Source organism: Gadus morhua, chromosome 9 (assembly GCF_902167405.1).
Source record: "Gadus morhua chromosome 9, gadMor3.0, whole genome shotgun sequence".
Lineage (NCBI taxonomy): Eukaryota > Metazoa > Chordata > Actinopteri > Gadiformes > Gadidae > Gadus > Gadus morhua.
In genome coordinates, this window is record NC_044056.1 from 21,539,601 (window position 1) to 21,558,092 (window position 18,492).

At 41.2% G+C, this 18,492-nt stretch overlaps 1 pseudogene; it reads left to right on the forward strand.

Annotated features, from left to right (window-relative positions):
* The first annotated feature begins 15,809 nt into the window (after positions 1-15,809).
* Positions 15,810-15,909, forward strand: LOC115551674 (uncharacterized; annotated as a pseudogene).
* The last annotated feature ends 2,583 nt before the right edge of the window (positions 15,910-18,492 follow it).

An 18,492-nucleotide genomic window follows, 5' to 3' on the forward strand; every position in this document is an offset into this window, starting at 1 on the left:
CAAATTTAGCTTGTGAATCCAGACAAAACTTTACAGGAACAGATTGTGACAAACATGCAAAATGACCAAATGACAAGGAACAGGATTCAGGAAACTAACCAAGGCACATGGTAAAATCAATAGTTATTGCTCACCTAAAAAACTCCCTCCTAGGCCCGCCGTAGTCGGCTGCCATCTCAGAGACAAATTCAACTGAGGGCTCTTTGTGCCAGCCAAAGTATGTCTTGGAGAGTGCAGCACAGGCACTTCTCAGGACATATCTCCTCCTGGCAATCACAGTGAAGGTGCTGCCTGTCTCCAAGTTGTCCTGTCTAAATGAGTTGAAAATCGCCTTGATGTCCACATTGTCCTATAATGGAATCAAGCATTTTAAGTTTCACAAGAAATAACAATTTTACATTGTATATTAACACAACAAAAAAACATTTCACATTGTATATTAACACAACAAAATATTTGACATTGTAAAATAAGACAACATGCAGGTTTATGTACTTACATCAGGATCACTCCTGTTGGGGGATCCAAGCAGGACTTCCTCCAACGCCTCATCTGATGTCAATGTGATGACATCCTCTCTAAATAAGGGAAATGATTCATGCATAGACAAATGTCAAGGACGTTCTCATGGTGAAAAAAACACAAGGCATCAGACAGCACAATGTATTTTTGGAAGGCTATGGATTAAACACAAATTGTAACTTTATGTGCATCATGTTATATCTGTAAATAAAGCAATACTAAAAACGAAATATAACTGTAGGTGGTGGCAATGGGGAGTTTGGGACCGATTGGGACAATGGTATTCTCAAAAAGTAGGATTCTCCAAAAAGTCATTTTACCCATTTCCCTTAACATCAAGTATCTTTCTGTGTAGTATGTAGCCATGATAATGACAACCAACACAAAGACTCAAGGCTTCATTTATGTGTATGCCATTACAAGACGTTAGAATGGAATTACAATCACTTGCCTTAGCAAAGCCTCATGTTCTCCACCGACTGAAGATGCATTGCTATGGAAGGGGGAAAAGTAAAGTTATAGAGGTCGGCAGATTTAAAAATATCCAAGAGGAACAGACTTTGTGAAATTTGTGATTGTCAAGAAGTGGACAATGAATCTCATTTTCTTTTATACTGTCCCTTCTACGATGAACTAAAGAGTACCTTTTGTAAATGAACTGTTGGCACAAAACCCTGAAATATTCTGGAGTAATGATGATCAGGATGGAATCTTTGTTTACCTTCAATGTTTTATACGTTAGCCTCTTTTGTTACTAAAGCCAGCATGAACCGTGAGGATGGTTTATATCGTTAATGTTAGTATTGTTTAGCATCTACTTTTGGTTTTAGGTCGGTCTATGTTTTATAATGGTGTCTTATAAGCCCTTATGGGCTGGGCACGCTAATGCATGACACAATAATAAAAAAAATCAAAATATAACAGTAACAGACTCAAAACCCACAGTCAGCGAGTATAAAATTAATCAAATCCATAGCTATCTCTAGGATGGCATTCTTGAAAAACAAGTGATTTGCCTCACTGATACCCCAGGCTGGATCTCAGGGATGGCAGGGGATAATTCATCCTCAGGGGCAGAACTAAGAAACCAAAAATAACATTTCTGCTTTTAGATATTAATTCCAAGACATTGCCTTGCCCATGTTGCAAGTTATAGTTCCACAAATACCCCTTACTTTGTTATAGGTCCGGGTGGCACGACGTTTTCTGTGGTGGTGGGGTTGCTGTAGAGCAATTAGTCATGAGTCAGAATATAACCTTATTACCAGAGACAAACGGGACAACTTAAACAATGTGAAGTAGGCCACAACAAGAAAAAAACACTTGCCTCATTGTGAGTTCCTCACTGGTGGAATTCTAAAGGAAATGAACAGCATTAATTTATAGCACGACATATTACATTACATAATACAAAATGTAAACATATTAGCTGACCTTTGGCCGAAGATATAAATTGGACCGTTGCAGTGCTTGGTGGGTATGTATGTCCATTGGGCACTGCTGTGTGAGGGGCACCACCTCCCGCTGTCCATTTACCCGGCAAAGTTCAAATTCCTCAGGCACCTGTGAGAAATCCTTACAATTTATAAAGCAGATAAGAGGAAAACACGTACACCATCTGTTGTATGTCACTATTAAAACGGTCGTTTTTGGAAATACCATTGCATATTGGTGTTAGGCAATTACTCTTAACACTAGGAACGCCGGGCCATTTTTACTTACTACTAGCGCCACAAGAGGGGTCAAATGACCCCTAAGTCATTTGTATGAGAGGCTGTGCATTTGCACTTAATGATCACTAGGTGGCGCCAATGAGCTATTACCGCTCGAGCGCCACATGTGTGTGTCACAAGCCTAGTCCTCACGATTTTGTCATAAATGTACATATATGAAATACAAACAGCCTATATTTTCCCAAAGGGTTTAAGATTAAATGATATAAAAAATAAAGTAATTAAATTAATTGAGATAGGCCTATATTGTTATCGTGGATATTTTCTCAACACATATATGTATTCCATCAAATTTAAGAAACAGCAGTTGGCTGAGTGGTGTAGAATCTGCTCTGCAATACGGGGGACCAGAGTTCACGTCAAGGTTATGTCTTTAATTCTTGCCGTTGGCTTATTTTTGTAATTTCCTTTATATCAGAGAAATTAGGCCTAACAATTTACTTTTTATGACGGCTGTTCTAGTGTTAAAATAGCTAATTGAATAGCTAGAACATACCCCAGTAATGTTGTCCCGGAGTATCTGATGGAACTGCTTGGGTGTGAGGTCCAGGGCCACCACAACCCTAATGGGCGCTGATGCATCTATGAACAGACAAAGACATGTCTCAAGAGCTTACATCAAGCCCAATACGATGGGAAATCTAAAGTCTACATGACCACACTCCATCCGTTACCTTAAGGGGACCTATTATGCTTTTCGACTTTTATGACCTATAAACGTTGGTATAATGATTGATAGTCATGTTTAACCATACACAAAGAACAATCTAGATTTTCGGGAAACTCTTCCTCTCATCTGGGCGCTTTCAGCATTCTCTGTCAACGCTCCGTTTCATTCTTCTCCGCCCCCTCCTGCCAATCCAACTCTGTTGTTATTGGTTACATTACTTGGAGCGCGAGCGCGGGCAGATTTGACCAGGCATATGTGGGCGTGGCAGGAGTACGTCTACGTAGATGTTTCCCGAAAATGTGAACAAGTGAATCGGAATCGTTGTCCCGAGTGTTTAGCGCTCTGCACAGCAACCCCAGACTGTAAGCAGGGGTCGAAATGCATGTACGTCATTATTTGACACTTTAGTATGGTTAAACATGACTATCAATCATTATAACGACGTTTATAGGTCATAAAAGTCGAAAAAGCATAATAGGTCCCCTTTACCTCTGTATATAGGGCTCCAAATAAATCGTTATAAGGGTGTAACTGGCTGTAATCAAAAAATCGTATGCATCCAAACTACCTCTGCCAAAAAAAAGCGATTGACTTACCATTTATATGCCTCACAGAATGTCACTTCTTAGGACTGAGACTTTAAGGGTTATTTGTCGGGGCCTTCCCGTCCTGGTGCCTCGCCTCCTTCTGGGCACTGACCTGGCACCTGGCTCCTGCCTAAAGCCCTGTAGTCTACATCCAAAATGTTAAGAGTATGTTTGTATGCCTTTATGAAAATGAAAATAGAAACAAGAACATTTCATTCAGTCCTTCTAGATCCAGTTTGCCCGTACTAGGCTAGCACGTGGCAACGGGCAATACTAGCCTGCTAATAAAACAGTCACCCGAGGCAAATCAACTATAACGCCTTTTTTCATCATTATGTTTTTGTATTTATTTGACGGCACAGCGATCCGGGGATATTCCCAAAATATCCGGGGCTAAAGCCACGAATGCTAGGCCAGGCGCGTCTAACAACGCGCCTGGCATACATCGTGACGAAAGAAACGGTAACAAAATGTTTACGGTTAGTCCATCGTGTAGGCTAATACACGAAAATACCTTACCTGTCCATGACCGAAGATCCCTCTGCCTCGACTTCAGTTAATATTCGGTTTATATGTGCATTCAACCTATCTCGCTGCTCTGTCATTCGGTGCCGGATTCTTGCTGGCCTCTCCGACATCTTGAATGTTTTTTTTAAACCGTCAAACGCCTTTAAATAGACCCAAGTGTGGCGGGAGAGTGTGTTTCCTCCGTCAAAGTTTCTGCGTCCAATAAGCGAACAGAGGGAGTCGCTGAGTTCAATGACGTTGAAGCCAGTCATCTGATGAAATCTTCACGCACGGTTTACAGCCTATAATACAGTTTTTCTCAGTCGCTTTGGTTCATTTCTCAGATCAGAATTGAAATTCTCAAAACTACCGGTTCAATCTTCACATCAGTGTGTCACTTGTGCACATGAAAAAAACACTTTCTCATTTATTTGAACACGTTGCAAATGCTTTGGTACATCCATGCACATGAGTATGTACAATTCTCTGCTCTTTCCTACATTATCAATTGCTTATGTCATGTTGATCAAAATGTATTGTAATGGTCTCTATGGAATAGTCTCACCCCCACAACATTTAGGTATTAGTTCATTGCATAAGTCTTTACATGCAAAATAGTTGAACAAGTTTTCATAATATGTCAAGCATATTTCTATACATTTTTATACACTGGCGTTAGACTCTTTTTTTTTTTGTTATTTTTTCTAAATCTGTCCTGAATTGGTCAATTGCTACCAGGTGAATCTTGACTTACTCTAAAGAAGGGAAATGTGTGAAGTGTTAGATCAACCAATGATCAACCAATAGCTCAAAGGTGCATCTCCTGAACAATGAACTGGCAAGTATATATATAGCTGGAGCACAACACAATGTTACAGTGAATTGTCTGAGAATTTGTGGCCCAACAGACAGGAACGTCAGGAGTTGTAAGATGACTGCACTGTAATTCCGACAGCAATGCATGTACAGTCTACCCTAAGGAGATTTTCCTATGTTCACATTTCTAGCAATGACATGGTCTGTCAACAAATTACAGTACAAACAGTCAAAGTGTAAATGTGAATCTTGTCCAGTCTCTTGCAATCAATCTCCCACATACACTAAGGTGTAACTTACAATTTACAATAATTGTCTTCAAAACTTTAGCCATGGTTTTCATCAGAACATCCTTCCAGAGTACACTGTTATATTGACAACATGACTAAGCAATTTGACTGTCTTATCCGTAGACATGACACAAGGACTTGTCATTTTGATGACACTGACATGTTCATCGACACAGATATTTACTTTTGAGAAACTAACTAAGGATTTTGAGCAAGAGACTTGCTTTTGCATGAAATCCATGGTGTTTTGCTATATGTACGAATTATTTTGAGAAAGGCACTTACTTTTTTGCAAATTTCAATTCTGATCTGAGAAATGTACCAAAGCTACTGAGAAAAACTGTAATATATATCTATGGCTTCTACCGTGCGACATTGCACAGTTTTTATAGGAATGAATGGGCCATTTTGGAACCCGCTGTCAATTCTATAATAGCTCCATGGTCCAGACTCTGTACAAATCACATGGAGTACGAGATTCTGGTAGGACCAGTGCTCGAAGTGGGCCGGTAGCCTACTCGCCGGCACTTCTACATTTTACCCTTTGGCGTACCGGCCCTTTTTCTTGCGTACCGGCACTTGTCACAGGCTGCCGGTACTTTACTCTGTTTAAGTGCGTTTGCAGAGTTGGGTAAATGGGCCTGCCCTCGGGGTCTGCCCGGGCCAAGTTTCGGGCAGGAAGGGCCCCCCCTTCCTGCCCCCGGAGTCCGACCGGGCCAAGTTTCGGTGCGGGCGTTAGGCCCTAGAATAAGGTATTAAAATTTTAGGGCGATAGGACCTTCCTATCTCAAAAAACTGTTTTTCCACCACATTCTGAACCATTAGGTCTTGCAGGTAACACTTCTGAGGGGCTTTGTCCAAATGACACTCCATTTGGGAAAACTTTTTTTCTCTAAGGGCTAGAACTCCAAATCTCGGATATGTCGTTCTCGGGTTCCCGGGAAATGTGTTTAAACATTTTAGTATCCCTAGCTATCTCGAAAAGGCCGGAAAAGGGGCGTGACCTCCAACAGTACAGTAAATGTATATAAGACATGTTTCTAGTGAGGAGAGAGGTCTGATTCTAGTTTTATTTATATTTATAGTTATATTCAGTTATATTTCGTTTTTAGTTTCTAGTCCCCATTTTTTGTGGGATGGAAGTGTATATTTGTGGCTTAAGTTCTGTAGACACCGCTGGCCTGTGGCCACGTTTGTGAAGTCTGGGGTCAAAAGGTCAAAAGGAGCCGGCACCACGCCGCTTATGAGATAACAAAAAGTTAATGTGTGTTTCTCTCATAACTTTTTGTCATTATTAAAGAGAGGCCTGATTCTCAGATATGCATGTTGGATGGCTAGGGTGTAGGTCTGGGAAGAACTCCAGGCCAAAATCTTGCAAGCGAGCAGCTGGGTGAGGTGCAACGAGATGGAGCACTTGCTGAGTCATTTCCTGTAGGGCTGGAGCCACAGGTGGAAGCGTATGCGTCCTTTGCGAGCCCCTTTGATGGATAAGAGACCCCAAGGTACATCTTACTTAAATGTAAATAATAAATAATAATACATTTAATTTATATAGCGCTTAATATGGTACTCTAAGACGCTTTACATATTGCCCTATCAAAACGATGCAAGACAGACTAGGAATAAAAGAAAAACAGAGGTTAAACATGAAGAATAAGGTGGGAGTTAGGTGGGGAACGCTAGTGTAAAAAGGTATGTTTTGAGGGCAGATTTGAAAGAAGAGAGGGTTGGAGGGACTTTGAGGGGAGTGAATTCCGAAGGGTGGGGGCAGCAACTGAGAAGGCCCGATCACCCCAAGTCCGTCGCTCAGTCCGTGGAACTTGTAGCAGGTTGGCAGAGATGGACCTGAGGAATCGGGAGGGGGCGTGGTGATGGAGGAGGTCGGCAAGGTAGGGGGGGGCTAGGCTGTTGAGAGCCTTGTAGGTGATGAGTACGATTTTGTAGTTGATTCTCTGTTTATTTGGAAGCCAATGGAGTTCACGGAGGACAGGTGTGATGTGTTCTCTGGAGCGGGTACCAGTGAGGAGGCGTGCAGCTGAGTTCTGGACATATTGAAGTTTTATGAGGACCTTGTTGGTGGTGCCGTAGAGAAGACCATTACAGTAGTCAAGCCTAGATGAAATGAAAGCGTGGATGAGTGTCGCAGCAGCGGTAGTTGACAGGTTGGGGCGGAGGCGGGCGATGTTTCGGAGGTGGAAAAAGGCAGTTTTGGTAATATGGTTAACATGGGGGAGGAAGGAGAGAGTGGGGTCCAGGATAACTCCAAGGTTACGGATTTTGGTGGAGGGGGTGATGGTGGAGCCGTCAATGTTAAGGGTGAAGTTCAGAGTGGATTGAGTGAGGGTGTCATGCTGCTGGCCTTGCCCCTCCTCATGCTGCTGGTCTTGCCAACTAGAACATAAAAAAATAAATCTCTACCTAAAGAGAACCAGTTTTCAAAGTGAATATCAGCTTGAGACATAACATAGTAGGCCTATACCAAAACCTCTATCAATCAGTATCCCTATCTATGGGAATGAGTCACACCAAGTTTAAAGCTTGTAGGGAGAGAGTGCAATGTGGCAGAAGTTAAAGTAATGTGCGTTCATTTAGAACTCTAGATGGTGGTCTATGGTGCTATTTCATTTCATTAATGTACCGAGTTTTAACACAAATCATATTTAATTGACATATCACTATAGTTAATAATTAAATCTTAATATATATGCTTTCTAACTTCTTAGGGGTTAGGGGCTAACGAGTCAGTTGTAACAGCAATGTAGTAGTCGTATGGCAAAGGTAGGTTTTTCCCTATCCAAGCAGTGGCACGCCAACCAGCAAACATTTCCTCGACCTGCGTCGAGGTGTACAGGTGCTGGTCATATTATTAGAATATCATGAAAAAGTTGATTTATTTCATTAATTCCATTTAGAAAGTCAAACCTGTAGAATGTATACATTCATTCCAAACAGACTGATACATTATAAGTGTTTTTTGCCAAAAAGAATATGATTATAGCTGACAACCAATGAAAACCCTAAATTCAACATCTCAGAAAATTAGAATATGGTGAAAAGGTCAGATATTGAAGAGACCTGGTGCCACACTCTAATTAGCTAACTAACTCAAAACACCTGGAAAAGCCTTTAAATGGTCTCTCGTTTTGATTCTGTATGACACACAATCATGGGGAAGACTGCTGACTTGACAACTGTCCAAAAGATGACAATTGATACTTTAAAGAAGGAGGGCAAGACACAAAAGGTCATTGCCAAAGAGGTTGGATGTTCCCAGAGCTCTGTGTCCAAGCACATTAATAGAGAGGCGAAGGGAAGAAAAAGATGTGGTAGAAAAGAGTGTACAAGCAAGAGGGATAAACGCGCCCTGGAGAGGATTGTCAAACAAAACCGATTCAAAAATGTGGGGGAGATCCACAAAGAGTGGACTGTAGCTGGAGTCAGTGCTTCAAGAAGCACCACACACCGACGTATGCAAGATATGGGCTTCAGCTGTCGCATTCCTCGTGTAAAGCCACTCTTGAATAAGAGACAACGTCAAAAGCGTCTCGCCTGGGCTCAAGACAAAAAGGACTGGACTGCTGCTGAGTGGTCCAAAGTTATGTTTTCAGATGAAAGTAAATTTTGTATGTCCTTTGGAAATCAAGGTCCCAGAGTCTGGAGGAAGACAGGAGAGGCACAGAATCCACGTTGCCTGAAGTCCAGTGTAAAATTTCCACAGTCAGTAATGGTCTGGGGTGCCATGTCATCTGCTGCTGTTGGTCCACTGTGTTTCCTGAGGTCCAGGGTCAATGCAGCAGTCTACCAGGAAGTTTTAGAACACTTTATGCTGCCTGCCGCGGACCAACTTTATGGAGGTGACGATTTCATTTTCCAACATGACTTGGCACCTGCACACAGTGCCAAATCTACCAGTACCTGGTTTAAGGACCATGGTATCCCTCTTCTTGATTGGCCTGCAAACTCACCTGACCTTAACCCCATAGAAAACCTATGGGGTATTGTGAAGCGGAAGATGCGAGATGCCAGACCCAACAATGCTGAAGAGCTGAAGGCCACTATTAAAGCAACCTGGGCTCTCATAACACCTGAGGAGTGCAACAGACTGGTCGACTCCATGCCACGCCGTATTGCTGCAGCAATTCAGGCAAAAGGAGCTGCAACTAAGTATTGATTGCCATACATGCTGAAACTTTCCATGTTCATACTTTTCAGTTGGCCCGCATTTCTAAAAAATCATTTTTTGTACTAGTCGTAACTAATATTCTAATTTTCTGAGATACTGAATTTGGGATTTTCAGTAATTGTCAGTACTAATCATCCAAATTAAAAGAAATAAACATTTCAAATATATCACTCTGTGTGTAATGAATTGATATAATATGTAAGTTTCACGTTCTGAATATAATTACTGAAATAAATCAACTTTTTCATGATATTCTAATAATTTGACCAGCACCTGTATAAGTCAAGTAGATGTCGAGTCACAACCTGACTTTATTTCGAGCATTTGACGACATGAAAACATAATTTTGGAATTGGAGTGTTGAAACTGAATAGACACTGCCAGCAAGCATTTCTGCATTTAACAAGTCTAATATACGCCGGGTCACAACGTTACTTTATTTCAACCATTTGTCGGCCTGAAAACATATAGGCCTAGGGAAATGGTGATTTAGAGGACAGCTTGTTTGACACTTTTGTAACTGTGGCTCCCTCTCACTCCTTTCCACTGTGTATTTATATTGATTGAACGAGAGGATGTAACGATAACTCCACGAAAATAAAGGCTCGATGGCTATAATAATTTAAATATAATTAACTTATAAAGCGTGTTACAAGACACCAAGATGATCTGGCTGGCTGACTAAAAAGGCACTGTCTTTAGAACTTATAACACAGGAGGTCTGGCTTGCCGACGAAAAAGCATTGCGATCATAAAAGCGTGACCACCTGACAAAAGCAGAAATATGGTAATAAATGGATTCCATCCGACAACCTCCTGCCTACAGGTCAAGCGTCTCTATCAAATGGGCCACGGGAACCACAGTTGCAATTGCATTTACTAATATATACAGGTGCTGGTCATATTATTAGAATATCATGAAAAAGTTGATTTATTTCATTAATTCCATTTAGAAAGTCAAACCTGTAGAATGTATACATTCATTCCAAACAGACTGATACATTATAAGTGTTTTTTGCCAAAAAGAAGATGATTATAGCTGACAACCAATGAAAACCCTAAATTCAACATCTCAGAAAATTAGAATATGGTGAAAAGGTCAGATATTGAAGACACATGGTGCCACACTCTAATTAGCTAACTAACTCAAAACACCTGGAAAAGCCTTTAAATGGTCTCTCGTTTTGATTCTGTATGACACACAATCATGGGGAAGACTGCTGACTTGACAACTGTCCAAAAGATGACCATTGATACTTTAAAGAAGGAGGGCAAGACACAAAAGGTCATTGCCAAAGAGGTTGGATGTTCCCAGAGCTCTGTGTCCAAGCACATTAATAGAGAGGCGAAGGGAAGAAAAAGATGTGGTAGAAAAGAGTGTACAAGCAAGAGGGATAAACGCGCCCTGGAGAGGATTGTCAAACAAAACCGATTCAAAAATGTGGGGGAGATCCACAAAGAGTGGACTGTAGCTGGAGTCAGTGCTTCAAGAAGCACCACACACCGACGTATGCAAGATATGGGCTTCAGCTGTCGCATTCCTCGTGTAAAGCCACTCTTGAATAAGAGACAACGTCAAAAGCGTCTCGCCTGGGCTCAAGACAAAAAGGACTGGACTGCTGCTGAGTGGTCCAAAGTTATGTTTTCAGATGAAAGTAAATTTTGTATCTCCTTTGGAAATCAAGGTCCCAGAGTCTGGAGGAAGACAGGAGAGGCACAGAATCCACGTTGCCTGAAGTCCAGTGTAAAATTTCCACAGTCAGTAATGGTCTGGGGTGCCATGTCATCTGCTGCTGTTGGTCCACTGTGTTTCCTGAGGTCCAGGGTCAATGCAGCAGTCTACCAGGAAGTTTTACAACACTTTATGCTGCCTGCCGCGGACCAAGTTTATGGAGGTGACGATTTCATTTTCCAACATGACTTGGCACCTGCACACAGTGCCAAATCTACCAGTACCTGGTTTAAGGACCATGGTATCCCTCTTCTTGATTGGCCTGCAAACTCACCTGACCTTAACCCCATAGAAAACCTATGGGGTATTGTGAAGCGGAAGATGCGAGATGACAGACCCAACAATGCTGAAGAGCTGAAGGCCACTATTAAAGCAACCTGGGCTCTCATAACACCTGAGGAGTGCAACAGAATGGTCGACTCCATGCCACGCCGTATTGCTGCAGCAATTCAGGCAAAAGGAGCTGCAACTAAGTATTGATTGCCATACATGCTGAAACTTTCCATGTTCATACTTTTCAGTTGGCCCACATTTCTAAAAAATCATTTTTTGTACTAGTCGTAACTAATATTCTAATTTTCTGAGATACTGAATTTGGGATTTTCAGTAATTGTCAGTACTAATCATCCAAATTAAAAGAAATAAACATTTCAAATATATCACTCTGTGTGTAATGAATTGATATAATATGTAAGTTTCACGTTCTGAATATAATTACTGAAATAAATCAACTTTTTCATGATATTCTAATAATTTGACCAGCACCTGTATATCTAAATGACGCTTCAACTCACGCCAAATGAGAGGAGAAATTCTCAAAGCAGATCTGTGCTGTACTGATTTGGTCTGCATGTCTTGGTCAGCGATTGGGCGCAAACACTTCAAATGCATTGGCTGAGAGAAAAGAAGGGCGGAGATTATTAGCATACTAGAGGAACGCCGTATTTTACGCGCGTTTTGATGTTCAAAACGCGCGTATTTTACGCGCGCTCTTGAAAGGCTCATTTGCGGGCGTAAAAAGCGGCGCTTTTTTGCGCGTGACGGCGTAAAATACGCAGTTTTTCTGCATTTTACGGCGTATTTTACGACGTAATGAAGGTGATACGCGTCTAAATGATGCCGCTTTCTGGCGGGGATGGCTTGCCATAGCCTTGCTAGGACGCGTCCTTGCTAGTCGCGTCCTATGGAGATGTGACTAGAGTGCTAGCTCGAGTGCTTCCTAGCGTTTGTAACGTCGGACTTTGGGAACGACTTGGTAGTGTGGAAGCTCTTCCGCTTCCGCTTTTTAATACTGCGTGTCCGCTTGTAAACACATGTGCGCTTATGAATGAAACATGGCAGCAATCAAGCTGATCGATATTTATTTGACTTTTGTCTGTTATGAATGCGGTCATGTCTCCTTCGCATGGAGCCTCTTTGGGGAAGTCACAAAAGCTTTGTTGTGGTTGATCGAATTGTCTTTATTAAAAGGAAAATCCATTCAATTTTTATAAAACTAAGTGAAATTGTCTGAGAACTTAATTCATGCATCACATTTACAGTACGGTTGATTACTATTATGCAGGGGGGAAAAGACAAAGAAAGAGATGATAAACGTGTATTTATTTGGATATATTATTTAACTGATCTGATTCTTTCATTCATATATGCCTACAATCTACCAGTGCTTTGAACACATAAGTATATCATATAAAATACAATCATATACGTTCATTAAAAATGACAAACATTGCAAATAATCGGTTGTGCATTAATTTTACAACATTGGATAGTGGCACTATCCCTTCCACCGGTAAACAAATGTTTGTGCGCCACCCTAAGGCGCACAAAAGCCTCCGTTTGCTGGGCTGACCCTAAAAAAAACGATTCAACACAAACATAAATAGGTATACATAAATAATGTAATCTTGTGAGCGAGTAAGTTGACATTGGTGACAGTGGTGTTTAACACCAGCTACGTCCATGCAAAATATAGCAACGTATCATTAAGTTGCAAAAACGTTTGAAAAGTGGCACAGGTCTTTAGGCTTGATTATTTGCATTAACATGATGAATCTATAAAAAGCAATACGGCACGAAATATTTCTGAAAACTAATATAACTTCACTTCGTTTGAACGTGTACTGCTATGCCATTTTCAAGAACCCGCCCAGTGAACGCAGAGGATTGTGGGTAGTTTTGGCTCGTCTAGGATGCAGCGATGCATCCTTGAAAAATCTCGGAATTCTCAAAAACAAAGGACGCAAAAATGGCGCGGCTTTCGAGTGTCCTCAACATTGGAACAGTGCTTGTCGGCGTTCTATGACGTAGCGTCCTTAAAAGGGCGGCCGTTGAGCATGCTTCCTTGACATTGGGAAACAGCCTAGGACACCGTATCGACCAAACATCACGGCTGCTATCTGTTTTAGGGACCGTCTACAAATTACACCCCACAGACTGATGGCATACACGTTACCATGGAATTGTCACAGGAAAGAAATCACCACAAATCAACAAATATACATGTTCCGATTCCCGTGGTAGTTGCCAATGGTGCGCTTATACTTTCTACGAGTGACATTTTGCTGATATGTTGAATAAAAGTAAAACGGGATGCAATTAATAGCAAAATATTGAAATATTCACCAAAAATCTAAACAAAGACATTTTGTCATTCTGATTGCTGTAGTATTTGCAAATTGTGGGCTATTACTGCAGGTCATTATTTGCTGATATTTAGCATTATAGCGAATAAGGGTGCAATTAAATTTGGAATATTCACCAAAAATTAATCCAATTCGAGGAGAAAGATGGTCATAGCTAAGGCGAGACCTTCTATTGGATATTGTCATAGCCGTCCCTTTGTTAATCTTTGAATGAGACTATTGTATCTGTGTGTAATATTGGAACTCACTTGATTAGACGCTTGGTCAGGGTTTATACAGAAATTCTTAAGTTGAATTTAATACCTTTTTACAGAGCTCATAGCATTCACAGGAGTAAAAATAGCTCTCTTATAATGACGAGATAATTCTCACAATTACGAAATACTATCATTATTACGAGATAGTATGTAATTTAGAGATGTCCGATATTATCGGCCCACTGATATTATCGGCCCGATATATATATATTTGCACAGACAATGTTAACATTTGGAAAGCCTTGTTGCATTCAAGAATGCATCCAGAGGGGCATCACAATAACATTAAGCATGTTGTGTTAATTCCACAACAGGAGATATGTAATGTTACCTAAATTAGGTTTGAGGAAAAATAACCCAAATATCGACATCGGTATCGGCTGATATCGGAATCGAAAATTTAGATTTGGACAATATCGCATATCAGATATCGGCAAAAAAGCCAATATCGGACATCCCTAATGTCATTATTATTTCTTCGAATTGGATTTGCTGTGTAAGTCTTGATACGGCTCTAATTGCAGGTTTGTGGTGTAGGTTTCCAAAGTTTTTAATAAACCTATTCCTAATTTTCTTCAGAATTCCATTTTAAACATTTCTATCATTATCTGTTCCAAAGATTAATTTATTTTATTTGAATATTTTAAACTTTTTGTTTCACCATCATGCAAGATATAAGCAAAGTGTTACCTGTAGCAAGTAGCCGCCCACCGTTGGCAAGTAGCCTACTACAGCATCAGAATGAGAACAATTGTAGACGCTCCCTAAAACAGAACGTAGATCAAATCAGCCGGAACGTAGATACAATTGCTGCTCTCGCACAGGTATCATTGCAACAACTAAATGTCTGTGATTTTTTGGTCGATACGGTGTCATACTCTGTACTGAACAAACTACACCCGTAATGAATTGCAATTGTGTTGATCAATCCGATTGCAAAACCGAATATCCGGCGAATATCAAACCTGCTGCTAACCAGCTCAGAGCCATAATTGGTCGCATGCTGACACCGAGCGGTAGCTTTTTGAATATCAATCTTAAAATGTAAAAACATTGAACAATCAAAAAGCTAATGTTAGGGGTCAGCATGGGACCTCTCTTCTGGCCAATACTGCTCAGTAATCAAATTACAATTGATCCAATTATGTTTTTACATATTTGATTTTTATCATGTGTAGAATTAGACCACAGTATTAGACCACTTATTAGTCAATTTATAACTGTATGTGTTCTTGTTTGGCAACAGTGTTCTGACTTGTATTCAGGGCTAGACTCACTGTATCCCTAAACAGGTTGTGATCTACGGAGTTTGAATCGTTCCTTCTTAACCCTAGACCAGCGCCACCTCTTCCACCAACACCAGGTTGGAGCTGTGGGCTGCGCTGCCTGTTGAGAGGAACAGTCCTCCAGGGGACGGCAGCCGCGGCACCAGGAAGCAGGACACAGGAGGGGGAGGGGGGTTGATCCACAGACGGCCCCACACACATTAGCGTTAAACCAACACTGCTCTCTTCTGGGTCTATAGCAGCAAGAGGGAGGGGGGAGGAATGCAGAGGGGGGCCGAGGGGGTCACGTGACGCAGACATAGGGTTGTCTTTTGTCTGCCTCTACCAATCACACAGCCCAGAGTCCCCTCATGTTCTACCCAGAGTGCCTCGCGCGGTGGCTTTCCAGAATAGTCTCAACAACCAACAACCAACAACATAATGTCCTCTCTCCTCACACCACGTAGTGGAGCGGTGCGTGGGTCTGCTACGGCCGGGTGCTGCAGTGTTGGTCTGTCTGTGTCTTTTGTTGCTCCACACCAACACAGAGCCTTTGGTGTCTGAGCGGACGTATATATCTAACCCAGGATTATGTTGTATTTGTGTTACTTCGGTATCACATATACTAAAATTGGAACGATAGAGAAGATTAGCATGGCCCCTCGGAATTACTCAAATGGCCCATTTAATCAGTAAATTTTTCCAGTCCGTAAAAACCAAAGATAAAACAATAAAATCAGTAATAATAACAGTAATAACAATGATAATGTAGGCTAGAAGTTGCCACAATGCAATGAATAAATGCAATCAGGATCAAAAGACTAAAAGATGAGATAAAAATGAGGTAAAAGAAAGGTTAGACTGAATTAAAGGCAATAGAGTAGAGATGGGTTTTAAGATTATTATTGATTTCTTCCTTGCTAATTTCAAGGGAGTTTTTTTCTTGCCCTGGTGGGGGCTTTGGTAAAGGGGGGTGTCATAAATATTTGGCCTGTTAAGCCCTTCGAGACTCTAATGGTGATTAAGGGCTAAACAAATGAAATTGTATTGAAGATTTGATTTAAAAATAGCTACAGAGGGGGACAATTTAATATGCAGTGACAAGCTGTTCCATAGTTTAGGGGCAACAGCAGCAAATGCCCTATCTCCTCTACATCTGTGTTTAGTTTTGGGAACAGCCAGTAAGAGAAGGTCAGAGGATTTGAGACTTCTTATATGAGTGTATTTGATTAGTAAGTCGGATAGGTACATGGGGGCTTTTCCAGTTAAGCATTTAAATGTTAGTAGCAGGATCTTAGCATTTTGAACCAACTGTAAACGAAAGAAGGTGGCTTCGTTGAGACCAACATAGGAAATTAAAGTAGTCCGGCCTGGGAGTTACAAATGCATGGATTACTTTTTCAAAGTCAGTGACAGTCAGAAGAGGTTTTACTTTAGAAATATTTCTTAACTGAAAGAAGCTTTACAACCCGTTTGTTAAAAGTAAGATTAGGATCCACCAGTATTCCACCCAGACTTCTTATAAGGGACTTGACATATGGGTTGAGGCTGCTTAAGTCCATACCATTGGTGTTATGAGTAGAACCTGGTCCTGATAATAGGACCTCCGTTTTGCTTTCATTGAAGCTCAAGAAACGTAAGGCTTTGTTTTTCAACAGGACAATGACCCCAAACACACCTCTAGAGTGCTGCGTCAGATGACCTGGCCTCCACAATCACCCGACCTAAACCAAAAAAGAGGTGGTCTGGGATGAGTTGGACCGCAGAGTGAAGGCAAAGCAGTCAACAAGTGCTCAGCACCTTTGGGAACTCCTTCAAGACTGTTGAAAAACCATTCCAGGTGACTAGCTCATGAAACTGATCAAAAGGATTCCCAGAGTGTGCAAATCTGTCATCAAAGCAAAAGGTGGCTACTTTGAAGAATGTAAAATATAAAACATACACAGGTCTGTTGAGCATTTTTTTGTTTCCCACGTAATTCCATATGTGTTTCTTAGTTTGGATGATTTCAATATTAATCTGCAATGTTAAAAAAAATAAAATAAATAAAAACCATTGAATGAGAAGGTGTGGCCAAACTTTTGACTGGTACTGTATATCATAAGTCACTTTAAGGGATTAACCTGTATTGCTTGTTTAATGCAGTGCTCTTTAATGCTGTGTCGTGTCATTTGTTGTCATTCTAGATAGAGATGTCTTTCGCCAAGATAAGGATTACGCCGTCGCAGCAGTTGTTCCTGCGGGCCTCCGATGCGGCGGTGGCCTTCACCGCCGCCATGGGGCCATGCGGGCACCAGGCTACCGCCAGGGCCAAGAAGCCGGAGGAGGTGGAGAAGGAGGCCCGAGCCCGCGTCGTCTCCAAGGGCGGTGACCCTGGGAACCCCAGACCTTCCGATGGCTCCTGGAGAACGACGCGGGCCACGCCTGCCATGTGGTGGGACAGCCCGCTCATGGCCAACAAGGACAGCCCCGCCCAGTACTCGTGCGAAGTTCAAAATCAGGGAAGGTGTTGTACATAGTTCTCTTTTGTATATAGTTGTTTTTTTGTTGTGTATATAGTTGTTTGCTGTATATAGTTGTCGTTTTGCAGGGTTAGTTCATATAGTTCTTTGTTTTGTTGGTTAGTGCATACACACCCTGCCAATTTATTTCTATATATAGTATATGCTCGAATCCCCGTCATACCAACACTTGTATTACTTGCTTTCAATTACATATTTTTGTGATCCATTTGCTGTCAGTGTTATGACTTCATTGAAATAAACAAACCATTTATTATTATTCTTGTGATTATTATATTAAAATAATGCCATTTGTTATTGTCGTCAACTTATTGCTTTCAATGATACAATATATTATCCATTTGCTGTCAAGTGTTATGACTTCATTGAAATAAACAAACCACAAGTGATATTTCCACTATGTACTTTTCCGTTCTAATTCACTATTCTGTCTGTTCTAGCGTGTTGCGGTGACTGGACTGGATGCCTGGACTCTCCTCATGGATAACCGGCCAGAGCCCCATACCCATTTTATTTTGATGTGCATGTTTTACCTGTGTGTCAATTTGTGGCACCCATTGCACTCCTGACCATCCCTGGAAGAAGCGATCCCCTGCTATATGCGTTTCTTCAAGATTTCAAGGGAGTTTTCTTGCCCGTGTGGGGGCTTGGGTAAAGGGGGGTGTCATAAATATTTGGCCTGTTAAGCCCTTTGAGACTGTAATGGTGATTATGGGCTATACAAATAAAATGGAATTTATTATTGTCAAGTTATTGCTTTATG